The sequence below is a fragment of the Gopherus evgoodei genome, chromosome 2 (genome assembly GCF_007399415.2).
Source record: "Gopherus evgoodei ecotype Sinaloan lineage chromosome 2, rGopEvg1_v1.p, whole genome shotgun sequence".
Lineage (NCBI taxonomy): Eukaryota > Metazoa > Chordata > Testudines > Testudinidae > Gopherus > Gopherus evgoodei.
Window position 1 is genome coordinate 170,394,785 of NC_044323.1, and position 12,245 is coordinate 170,407,029.

Below are 12,245 nucleotides of genomic sequence, written 5' to 3' on the forward strand. Positions count from 1 at the left end.
GGTGAAATTCCCATTACAAAATACAGAAAGGTATGAATAATTCTGTGTTCGGGGCTGGATGTGGCTGGTGTTGTATAAATAAGGTCTGGGGCCACACATTAAATGTAGAGGATAAAAATAAATGTTAAATAATTACTCACTCACTGAATGAGGCAGGAGTCCTGTGGGGGAAAAAATTTATGACCAGGCAACTAAAGATGCACAAAGGGTCTGAATTAAGATGGCACAGAGACCCTAATTCTGACTATGCCTAACATTTGAGTGCATGACTTTTGTAACCTGAATCTTCCTATAATGTAAGTTTTTTAGAGTAATTTAAATATAATGTAACTATAAACTCAATTTCATCATTAATAATGTGTGGAAAAACTAGTAGCACTGTGCTTCCAGGGTGATTGATGCAAACAGCATATGGCTTTGAATGACATTCTTTTTCTTCTACTGGTTTGCAGAAAGAGGTATTTTAATTATCCTTTAACTTTATTTTCATAGACAGAAATGCTATTGCTTTTCTGAGTAAGCCAAGATTTAAATAAAAAAAAATCAATCATAATCAATCAGTAATAGCAGATTGATATTCAAATCAGAGTTTGCAGTTTTATAGCACCTGTAGAGGAGTATCTCAAATCACTTTACAACCAGGAGTAGGTATCCCCCTTTAACAGATATGGAAACTGAGGCAAAGAGATTTGAGGTGTCTTGCCCAAGATTAGAATGGGACTTCATAGGGAGTGGAATCCAGATATGGTGACCAAACAGCATGTATGAAAAATCCAGGGGTGAATAGGTGCCTTTATAGAATCATAGACTTTAAGGGACCATTATGATCTTGTCTGACCTCCTGCACAACACAGGCCACAGAATCTCATTCACCCACTCCTGTATCGAACTTGTGTCTGAGCCACTGAAGTCCTCAAATAGTGGTTTAAAAGACTTCAAGGTGCAGAGAATCTTCCAGCAAGTGACCCATGCCCCATGCTGCAGAGGAAGGGGAAAACCCCCCAGGGCCTCTGCCAATCTGCCCTGGAGGAAAATTCCTTCCTGACCCCAAATACGATGACCAGCTAAACCCTGAGCATGTGGGTAAGACTCACTAGCCAGACACCCAGGCAAGAATCCTCTGTAGTAACTCAGATCCCACCCCACCTAACATCCCATCGCAGGCCATTGGGCATATTTAATCGCTAATAGTCAAACACCAATTAATTGCCAAAATTAGGCTATCCCATTATACCATCTGTCATAACATTTCTTCCCAGATCTGGACCTTAGCGTCCAAAATATGGGTGTTAGCATGAAAACCTCCAAGCTTAGTTACCAGCTTGGACCTGGTATCGCTGCCACCAGCTAGGAATTATACAGTGCCTAGCTCACTGTGGTCTCCCCAAAACCTTCCCTGGGGGACCCCCAGACTCAGATGCCTTGAGTCTTACAACAAAGGGAAATAACTCCCTCCCCTTGTTTCCTTGTTTCTTCCTCCCAGGCTCCCCTCCCTGGACGACCCTAGGAGGAGATTCCCTGCTTCCAGTCCTGGAAACACATGTACCGAGAGATCTAATCTCTGCATACTCTCTAGGTGAGGGGGAAGAAAGTCAGGCTTAGTAAATCTAACACCAAGAGATTTTCCCCCGACTTCTTCCTCCCACCAATTCCCTGGTGAGCTGCAGACTCAATTCCCTGGAGTCCCCACTAAAGAAAAACTCCAACAGGTCTTAAAAAGAAAGTTTTATATAAAAAAGAAAGAAAAAAGACATTAAAAATAGTCTCTGTATTAAGGTGACAATATACAGGGTCAATTGCTTAAAGGAAAAAAATGAATAAACAGCCTTATCCAAAAAGAATACAATTTAAAACATTCCAGCAACTACATAAATGTAAATACAAAAGAAAAGAATATAAACCTATTGTCTTACTATCCTTGTACTTACAACTTGGAAACAGAAGATTAGAAAGCCAGGAGATAGAAAAATCACTCTCAGAGCTGAGAGGGTCAGACCCAAGACAAAGAACAAAGGACTCACACCCAAAACTTCCCTCCACCCAGATTTGAAAAAGTCTTGTTTCCTGATTGGTCCTCTGGTCAGGTGTTTCAGGTTCCCTGTGTTAACCCTTTACAGGTAAAAGAACATTAACCCCTAGCTATCTGTTTATGACACCATCCTTTCCATAAACTTTTCAAGCTTAGTCTTGAAGCCAGATATGTCTTTTGCCCCCACTACTCCCCTTAGAAGCAGGGCTGGCTCCAGTCACCAGAAAAACAAGCAGGTGCTTGGGGCAGCACATTTCTAGGGGTAGCATTCTGGCACTGGCCATCATAGGTGCTGACTCCAGGGTGTGGGGAAAAGTGCCCCCGCCGCCTCCGCTTGGCATCCTCCTGCTCCCCTGAGTGCACCGCTGCCGCTGTGCTTCTCCCCCCTCCCTCCCAGGCTTGCTGCGTGCGAAACAGCTGTTTCGCGCAGCCAGTCTAGGAGGAAGAAGCCAAGCGGCAGGGCGCTCGGGGGAAGCAGCGGTGGTGGAGCAGAGGTGAGCTGGAGCGGGGAGTGGTTCCTCTACCCCAGTTACTTCCTGCACACCCCCTCAGCTCACCTCCACTGCGCCTGCTCCCCTGAACGTGCGACCGCTCTGTTTCTCCCCTCCCCCCCAGAGTTGCCGCCTGCAAAACAGCTGTTTTGCAGCAAATCTGGGAGGGAGGGAGAAGCCGAGCAGCGGGCGCTCAGGGGAGGCGGCGGTGGTAGAGCAGAGGTGAGCTGGAGCGGGGAGCGGTTCCTCTACCCCACATTACTTCCTGCGCCCCACCACTCTAGCTCACCTCCACTCTGCCAGCTCCCTGAACGCCCTGCCACTCCACTTCTCCCCCCTCCCTCACCTGAGAGGGAGGGAGGAGAAGCGGAGCAGCGGTGCACATGGGGGAACAGGCAGAGCGGAGGTGAGCTGGGGCGGGAGGTTGCGGGGGGCCCCCAGAAAGCAATGAGGGGGGAAATGCAGCACGCCAGGGGGGGAGGCAGGGCTGGGGATTTGGGGAAGGAGTTCGGAAGGGATGGAGTTAGGGTGGGACTGGGGGGCATAAAAAAAAGGGGGGGAGTGGCCAAAAATTTTTTTGCTTGGGGCAGCAAAAATCCTAGAGCTGGCCCTGCTTGGAAGTCTGTTCCAGAACTTCACTCCTCTGATGGTTAGAAACTTTCATCTAATTTCAAGTCTAAATTTCCTGATGCTCCAAATATCGGGACTGTCCCTATAATATCAGGATATCTGGTCACCCTAAATCCAAATGCCTCAAGGCGCAGCCCTCTGTTCCACCCACTGCATCATGCTACCTCCCACAGTTAGACTTATTTAAATATTATTCCCTTTAACTGTAAGGCCAGTGATAAAGCTGATCAACTGCAGGTTTTTCCTGGTGGTGAACTCAGCCAGCAAGCAATTTCTAGTCATGTGTCATGGAAAATACAAGTACAAGCAAGTGCAATGGGTGTGTGCATTTATCTGAACAAAAATGATTTATTATATTGGTTTTAAAAGTAAATTAAACAGTGGACCAAGGACTTCAGGCAATCTGCCAACGTGGTATCCAGAGCTGTAGCAGTTGGATCATACTACTTCAAAAGGGAAAAGAAGCAACAGGAACAACCTAACTCATTTTATTTGCAGCTAATCTGAGCTGGCAAAAGACACAGCATCTGATGGAATATTCACTCTATATAAATTTTTTTTTAAAAGGATAAAATGTATCAGTCACGATTCAGACTATAATTTTAAAAAAATCACGTAATATTTTTACCTTATTATCTAACCCAGTGGTTCCCTGGGGGGATTCGCAGACGTTTTCCAGGGAATACATCAACTCTTCTAGATATTTACCTAGTGTTACAACAGACTACATAAAAAGCACTAGCAAAGTCAGTACAAAGTAAAATTTCATACAGAGTGACTTGTTTATACTGTTCTCTATATTATATACTGAAATGAAAGTACAATATTTATATTGCAGTCAATTTTATAATTATATGGTAAAAATGAAAAAGTTAGCAATGTTTCAGTAACAGTGTGCTATGACATTTTTGTAGTTTTATGTCTGATTTTTGTAAGCAAGTAGTTTTTAAGCGAGGTGAAACTTTGCAGTATGCAAGTCAAATCAGACTTCTGAAAGGGATACAGTGGTCTGAAAGATAGAGAGCCACTGATATAACAGGCATAGTCACTAACTGGTGCACACTATACAAACTCTTTTGCCCCAGCAAGGTAAACTTAATTCCCATCATGCCTCATCATCTGAGATCAGAGCGTGCAACTACTGGGGTTATGAGTAAATCATCATCTTGCTTTCAGGTAGTGGCATCCTGTTGAATGTTCCAAGCACTCGAACCTTGCCACCGTTTTATGATTTTTAAGTTCAATTATGGAGGAGTAACTTGATCAGAGCACAGCACTGTTTGCTGTTTTGGTATCAGACTCACACAGCTTTGTGTGGAGCAATATGGTATTAATAGCACTACATTTATTTATAATAATAACAACAAGAACATCGAGTTACAATAACAAGAATTAAAAACAGCAAGAGTTTTGGAAGGGATAGAAACAATCAGATTCCAAGGCATATGCCAGTCTCTAATAGATGAAAGTTGGGAAAGAGCTTTCCCTGTGGGCCGGGTATTCCATGCCTGCCTACTTCAGGATTTCTTGCACCTTTCTTGATGCATCTGGCACTAGCCACTGTCAGGGAAATGACTACATAGAACATTGCCACAGTGGGTCAGACCAGTTCCTGTGTTCCTATGTAGAATATTAATACACTAGATTATAGTATCCATGGTATTAGTACACAATAACGAAGTGAAATAAACCAGTAGTTTTCCCACCTCCCACAAGGTACCATACACTTCCCAAATCCACCCCTTCCATCCCCCACACACATACGTGTGACCCCCTGGTCAATGTGTCCCTCTCTGTGCCAAATCCACAGAAGATGTGAGTCACTTCCAGCTTGACAGCCTAACTCTTTAGGTCAAGCGGTAGAGACATACTCTAGCTCTGGAAGACCCCAGCTCAATCCCTGGTATCAAGGTGGCATCTATCAAGAAAGTAGGGGCTCTCAGCAGTTTGAATCCCAGATGAGCTCCATTTAAGTGACAGCTGCTTTCTTGAAACAGATGATTGAACCAGAGACCTCCAAAGCTCAAAGCCTGAGTTTAAAGAACCAGGCTCCGTAGCTGGGGCTGTAACAAACAAACAAACAAACAAACATTTTCTGTGAATCTGAGTACAGACAGAGGAGCATAACACACCCTAACCCAGGGGTTTCACCCACAACACAGGTTTGCCTCCAGAGTCCCAGCATGCTTACATCCTACTCCTGGGTCTGAAAGAATCCCTCCCTTTCAACTTAGCCTAAGGCCAGGTCTACACTTGAAAAGATTTGCCAGCATATCTACCAATATAACTCTACTGGCAAGAGGAGGCACAGCTTACCCCAGGGGAAAAGTACTTTTGTCAGTATAGCTTATACCAGTCCCCTAAACAAAGTAAGCCATACCAGTAAAAGCACGTTTATGGCAGTATTACCGTGTCCGCCCTAGGGCTTTTGTCAATATAGAAACATCACCCCAAAAACAAACAAACAAACGAACCACCACCATGACATTGCCATACCAGCAAAGGTTTCTAGTGTGGACCTGGTCTAAGATAATGCTGGGGAGAAAGAGGAGTGAGAAGGAGGAATTTCCAACTTTGAGAGAACATTTGGAGCTTAATCTCATCTTCCCAGTGTCTCCCAAATTGCCACTGAAATCAAAGAGGCCAACATTTGTAAACATCCATGTGGGCAACTTGGGTGTGCAAATCACCTGATGCACACATGGGTTGGCACACACAAACACCCTTGCACAAATCCAACCCCAACTTATACATGTATTTTTTCACAAACACATTTCCTTGTACACCCAAAATACCAAGGCCTAAGTTGGGAAAGCCTCCTCCCCAGTATGGTCTCTTCACCGTATAACATGTTTTTCAAATTAACATTATACCTCTTATGTTTTCTTGTCAGCTATTTTAATGACCCTGGGGCAACTGGTAGGAAGGGACAGATTACAAATTCATTAACATCTGTACAGTACTTTGAAGAGCAAAAAGGCCAGGTTAGGGGCTAAGTATTTATTACTCAGCTTTAACTATGAAAGTTGCTACTACTTCTCTATAATTCAATTTATGGTCAGTTCCTCTGAAGTTTTAGGCAGGGAGCTGATCTCATCCCAGAAACTTTTGCTTCCTTTCCCCCCTGCTGTTTCTTGGTGAGGCTTTATGAAGCCACTTCTGTTCTATGCCACACCAGCTCTCTCTTAACTTCACCTAAAGAAATTCTAGTCAGACTGTTCAGAGTAGCAGCTCTGTTAGTGTGTCTCCAAAAAGAACAGGAGTACTTGTGGCACCTTAGAGACTAGCATATTTACTTGAGACAGGACTCAATTCCTCATAAAACATTCAACCCTTCCTTGGGTCTACATCTTCCATGGCTCTTTTAGGATTGTTTAGATCTGACCCCAAACTGCATACCTAACCCACTGATGGAGTTTCACCCCACAGAACTGTTATTGCTTGCAGGGCCGACTCCAGACACCAGCATTCCAAGCAGGAGCTTGGGGTGGCAATCTGCAAGGGGCGGCAGTCCGTGTGTTTTTGCCCCCAAGCTGCACACCGAATTGCAGCCATGGATGGCGGGGGCAGTCCATGTGCCATTAAGGCAGCATGTGTGTCTCCACGGCAGCAGCAATTCGGCAGCAGCTTCTGTCTTCAGCCAGAAGGCAGAAGCTGCACCGCCATGGACAGCTGAACGTAGAAGCTGCCGCCGAATTGCCACCATGGAAACACGTGTGCTGCCCTGACGCACACGGACTGTCCCCGCCATCCGCGACAGCAATTCGGCGCACTGCTTGGGGTGGCAAAAACAGTAGACCCGGCCCCAACTGCTTGCCCACTCACTGCACCAGAACTGAGGGGTACCTTGGAAACTATGGCCGGCAATACTGCAATCAGAGTCAAACATTTTTTTACAAAAATTCACCTGTTTAAAATTGTTAGATCCTGGATAATTAACTTAAGATGAAAGCTGAGAAGGTTTTCTATTGCTGTTTTCCCTGACAGAAGACTGTGTAACACAGCCACATCAGTTTCAAAGGATTCCACTCCCCTCCTCACAGAGCTAAGCAGCGGAACAGCAATTTGTATAGAAAATGGCATCAGCAAAGTAGGCAGGCAACTCTTGATAGGCTCAAGAACAGCTGTGGAATTTCTGTAGAGGACCTATAGTGTGTGGAGTGGGGGAAAATGTCCAGGCTCAAATCTAGTTTCCAGCCCACACCATAGCAGCAGCTAGAGGTAGAATCTTAAAAACAGTATAGAATTTGAGATGTGCTGGGATCCCATGTTTAATATACTCCCCATGTTCTGCCAAAAACAAAATCAAAGGGCCCAACTCTGCAACCCTTACTCAAGTTGGCTACTAAACAAATGTTTTTGTTTGCTTATTTTAAATAAGTGTCAATTATCCCCATGTCACAGATGGAGGGCCCAATCCTGAAAGCATTCTCTATTACTATTAAGTGTTTATATTGCATTAGTGCCAGAAACCCTAATCAGTATGAAGGCCCCATTCTATTAAGCACTGTACAAGTATAGAAATAGACACAGCCCAGGCCTCAAAGATTTGCAGTCTATGGTCTTCCCTGGGGTTCTGCAGGGGTTTGTTTTGGGACCGGCTCTGTTCAATATCTTCATCAACAATTTAGATGTTGACATAGAAAGTACGCTTATTAAGTTTGCGGACGATACCAAACTGGGAGGGACTGCAACTGCTTTGGAGGACAGGGTCAAAATTCAAAATGATCTGAACAAATTGGAGAAATGGTCTGAGGTAAACAGGATGAAGTTCAATAAAGATAAATGCAAAGTGCTCCACTTAGGAAGGAACAATCAGTTTCACACATACAGAATGGGAAGAGACTATCTAGGAAGGAGTATGGCAGAAAGATCTAGGTGTCATAGTGGACTACAAGCTTAATATGATTCAACAGTGTGATACTGTAGCAAAAAAAGCAAACGTGATTCTGGGATGCATTAACAGGTGTGTTGTAAACAAGACACGAGAAGTCATTCTTCCGCTTTACTCTGCGCTGGTTAGGCCTCAACTGGAGTATTGTGTCCAGTTCTGGGCACCGCATTTCAAGAAAGATGTGGAGAAATTGGAGAGGGTTCAGAGAAGAGCAACAAGAATGATTAAAGGTCTTGAGAACATGACCTATGAAGGAAGGCTGAAGGAATTGGGTTTGTTTAGTTTGGAAAAGAGAAGACTGAGAGGGGACATGATAGCAGTTTTCAGGTATCTAAAAGGGTGTCATCAGGAGGAGGGAGAAAACTGGTTCACCTTAGCCTCCAATGATAGAACAAGAAGCAATGGGCTTAAACTGCAGCAAGGGAGATTTAGGTTGGACTTCAGGAAAAAGTTCCTAACTGTCAGGGTAGTTAAACACTGGAATAGATTGCCTAGGGAAGTTGTGGAATCTCCATCTCTGGAGATATTTAAGAGTAGGTTAGATAAATGTCTATTAGGGATGGTCTAGACAGTATTTGGTCCTGCCATGAGGGCAGGGGACTGGACTCGATGACCTCTCGAGGTCCCTTCCAGTCCTAGAGTCTGTGAGTCTTGACCCTAAAAATACTTAAGCACAAGGTCAATTTTACACAAGTTTGTATCTCCCTATGGGACTATTCACCTGGGTAAAGTCAACCATGTGCTCATGTCCAGCAGACTGGGACATGCTGAAATGGCATGCACAATTCCCAGTGGCGGATCTACATGAAGAGCAACTCCAGGAGCAGGCCCGGGGAAACTGAGACACAGAGAAGCTAGGAATGTTGAACACACAAGTGAATCGGTATCAGAGCCTGAATTAGAACACTGAAGTACATGCTTCCCAGCTCAGACTCAATTGACTAAGCCTTGGCTTCTCTTATGATGAGCAGCCTGTTCTATGTTATTACAGGATAAATATAATTTACACATACAATACACAGACTGAAATATTTATTATCCTTCATGGCATCATGACACTTAATCTGGACATTCCAAAGAACTTGCCAATGCTTCCAGGGAGACTGAGACGTGCATACCATACTTTTGTCAGGTGCGGCTGAAACAACTTTTTCCGTACAAAATAATGATCCTCATTTTTCTTGCCAGCTGTACCAAGCGTCACCTTTAAAAATTGACAGATGTTACAGGTGAAGCACTGAACTCTTCATTGAGTTCTTTACTTTTATTGTAAATGAAAGTATGTATGGGGGGGGGGAAGAGGGGATTTTCCACAGATCTATGCCCTGACAACGTTGTGAATGACAACACTACAGAACTGTTACAACTCTGCAGTCCTCAACAGCGGTTCTTTTAATATTTATTTATCTTTTCATTCAAATTAGCAAAGCCATAATTACAATGCTAAGAACAGCATTTTCAAGAGCAGGAAAGAAAAGATTTTTTTTTTTGTCATTGTCCTATGAGTTATATATTATTTCAGTCTTAACGGACACTTTGGTAAGGCCTACGACCTCAACCTGGACATACAGGTTGAAAGGAAGATCTGTGCGTATATTGTGTCTGAAGGTTACAAATGTTTATAAGTGGCCCCAGACTTACACAGACAACCCCAGCCCTTGAGCAAATGTCAGTCAGAATAGAATTACTGTGCTTATTTGAAGAGGGGCAAAACAGAACATGGACCCTATTTCTGAAAGGAAGAAGAACAGATTTACTGAGGAAAGAAGGAGCTGATGAATTTCAGCATTTTGAATTAAGGGGGTCTTATCATAAGCCTGCTTTCTTTGTTCTCTTTCTTTTGCCACACACACACTTAATAGCTCCCCCAAGAGCAACTTATCGCATACAAATCTTTTGCTGTGTTTTAAGCAAAACCACAATTTAATTTTTTTAAAGGCAACCAGTGAATCACTTCCAAGGAAAGTCATGCCAACAAATAGCATGGTTGAAACAAAGCACTTTGGTGCTAGTCCTTGGTAACATTTGTAGACCATATTTTTGGCAATGCTGCCTTTCCAAAGAGGCAATTTCTAATTCAACAAGAACAAAGCCAAATTCTGTCACCATTGATACATTTAACCTTTATTCTTGTCCTTAAAAAAAAAAATGCTTAAAACCCATCAGAACCTTTTAATATGAATGATGGTTTTGAGTTACTGGATAGTTTCTCCACTAACTGGCATTACAAGAAAAATAAAGGGAAAAGATCAGTCTCTAAAGTCATCTGGATTTTCTGCTCAGCAAACCTCACTTAAACAACGTTGATGCAACCCCAGACATCACCCCGACAGAGTTCAATACAATCTCCGCTCATTGCAATACTCCACAGACATGAGCATTAACCGTTACCGATATCGAGGGTATCTTTGGTGTATTACCTGAATCTCTCATTGCGTCTCGTTTCTCCCTTTCTGCATGATGATATCAAGTGGAAAATGTTCAGTGGTTTGCAGGCAGGAGGCGACAACCAGGAAGCACAGTTGTGACAGAGCTTTGTTCTGCCTGCAGTGAATTACATGCAGCAAGGGTTAGACACAGCAGCAAATTATGAAATCAAAGCATCCTTTTAACCTGGATCTATAACTATATTTCAGGGGTGCAGGGGGGCGGGCTATGACATGCTTCCAGATTCATTGAGCCTAGAAATAAAAATAAATAGAAAAAATAAATATCGATTCCCTATCTCCAAGTTCCCCTTTTTTGAAAGCAGCCTCCCCTTTAGCAACTCCCTCAATGCCGAAAAGGGAAACAAACACCCTGTGGCTATTACATATGAGAGCTGACGGGAATAGGAGACAGTTACACAGATAACACATGCACGCACACACCAACGGATCAGCTGGCATTTCAGACATCGCTTTACCATCCCTGCCACTGTCCCCCCCCTTTTAATAGACTAAGCCCCTTTTTAAAGCCTCACCCCTCCCGAACGCAGGAAACATGCAAAGCTACCCCCACCCCCAAATTGCAGGGCTCGTCTCCCCCCTAAGCTCCGGCTCCTTGCCTTGCCCTTCCAGCGATCATTTCACCCCTGTCAAGCAGAATCAGCCAGATGAGAAGCCCTAAACAGCTGTCTCTCCTCCTGCTCCGGGAGGCCCCTCCTCGGGAGAAAGGGCTGAAGCTAGAAAGCCCAGCGGGCTGGAGATAACAACCCCTCGGAGAAGAAGTTATTTCTTTCGGGAAGGCCCGGAGGCAGGAAGGAAATGCAGCCCCCCGTGCTGCTAGAGACAAAGGGGAGGGTAGTGGGCAGAGGGGATGGCTTCAGCCCGGGCTCAAAGAGGCATCTGAGGACACCACCGACTCAGGCAGATGGCTGTCACCCCATGCGAGAGCCGGCACTCACCCCCAAGCCCGGCACACCAGCAGCCCGACCTAGTTCCGTCGGCTGATGAGCAGGGCAGGGCGAGACTCCCCTCACCCTCCTTTGCAACTCCGCTTGTCCACACACACACACACGTAAGTTACTGGGGTCCTCTCGGAAACCACTAGCTGGCGGCTGCTTTCAAAGGCTCCAGACACACGGGCTGAAAGCAGCAGAAGACGGGTGTGAAAGAAGCCCACTGACCTGGTTCTGTTTCATTTCGGGCTGCTCGCCCTACAACAGAAGCTGCACGTGCCCCCTCTGCTCCCCTGCCCGCTCCTCTGGCCGTGCCGCTGGCCAGCGCTGGGCTCGCAGCGCGCTAGACTCGGAGACAGCCGGGAGCAGAGCTGGGCGGGGGGGGGAGCGGCTCTTTGCTTTTTAAACACACTTGGGCTCGCACGCCTGCTCGCAGCCTCCTCCCCAGACAGGGAGCGAGCCCGCTCCCTTGTCAGTTTCACAACTGGCACCGAACCGCAGCGGGAGCCCTCCCTGCCTTACCCCACCAGAGACGGGCAAGGCGGGGGCCAGGAGACTCCGCCCCTCAGGCCGGCCTCCTTCTTTCCGCCCCAGCTCTGCCACGGCAGGAGCGATCCCCCCAAGGTTGGTGGGAGAGCGATCAGGTGTGGCAGTCCCGCGGGCAAGAAATTATAATCATAGTCATGTGATCATGCCAGGCGATGCCATAATAAAATCATAGCGCTCTAATGAGCAATCAATAGCAAATCACCCCATCCCCTTGGTACTTCTGTCTTCTCTCTCCAAAGCTCTTTGCAGGCCTGTAGAACTAAAAGTACAGCA

At 45.3% G+C, this 12,245-nt stretch overlaps 1 protein-coding gene across 10 annotated transcripts in view; it reads right to left on the reverse strand.

The window, feature by feature from the left end:
• Nucleotides 1-12,012, reverse strand: part of RNF152 (ring finger protein 152) — a 110,185-nt gene extending 98,173 nt beyond the window's left edge. For 6 of the 10 annotated variants that reach the window (XR_003999027.1, XR_003999024.1, XM_030552238.1 and 3 more), the window contains exons 1-2: nt 11,652-11,920; nt 10,465-10,588 (exon numbers count right to left, since the gene is read on the reverse strand). The gene's annotated coding sequence lies outside the window, so the exon portion shown is untranslated. Of the gene's footprint in view, nt 1-4,032; nt 5,214-9,199; nt 9,249-10,464; nt 10,589-11,429; nt 11,535-11,651; nt 11,921-11,945 lie in introns of those variants that run through there. The other 4 variants (XR_003999025.1, XR_003999026.1, XM_030552241.1 and 1 more) reach the window with 4 other exon arrangements.
• Nucleotides 12,013-12,245: the final 233 nt, after the last annotated feature.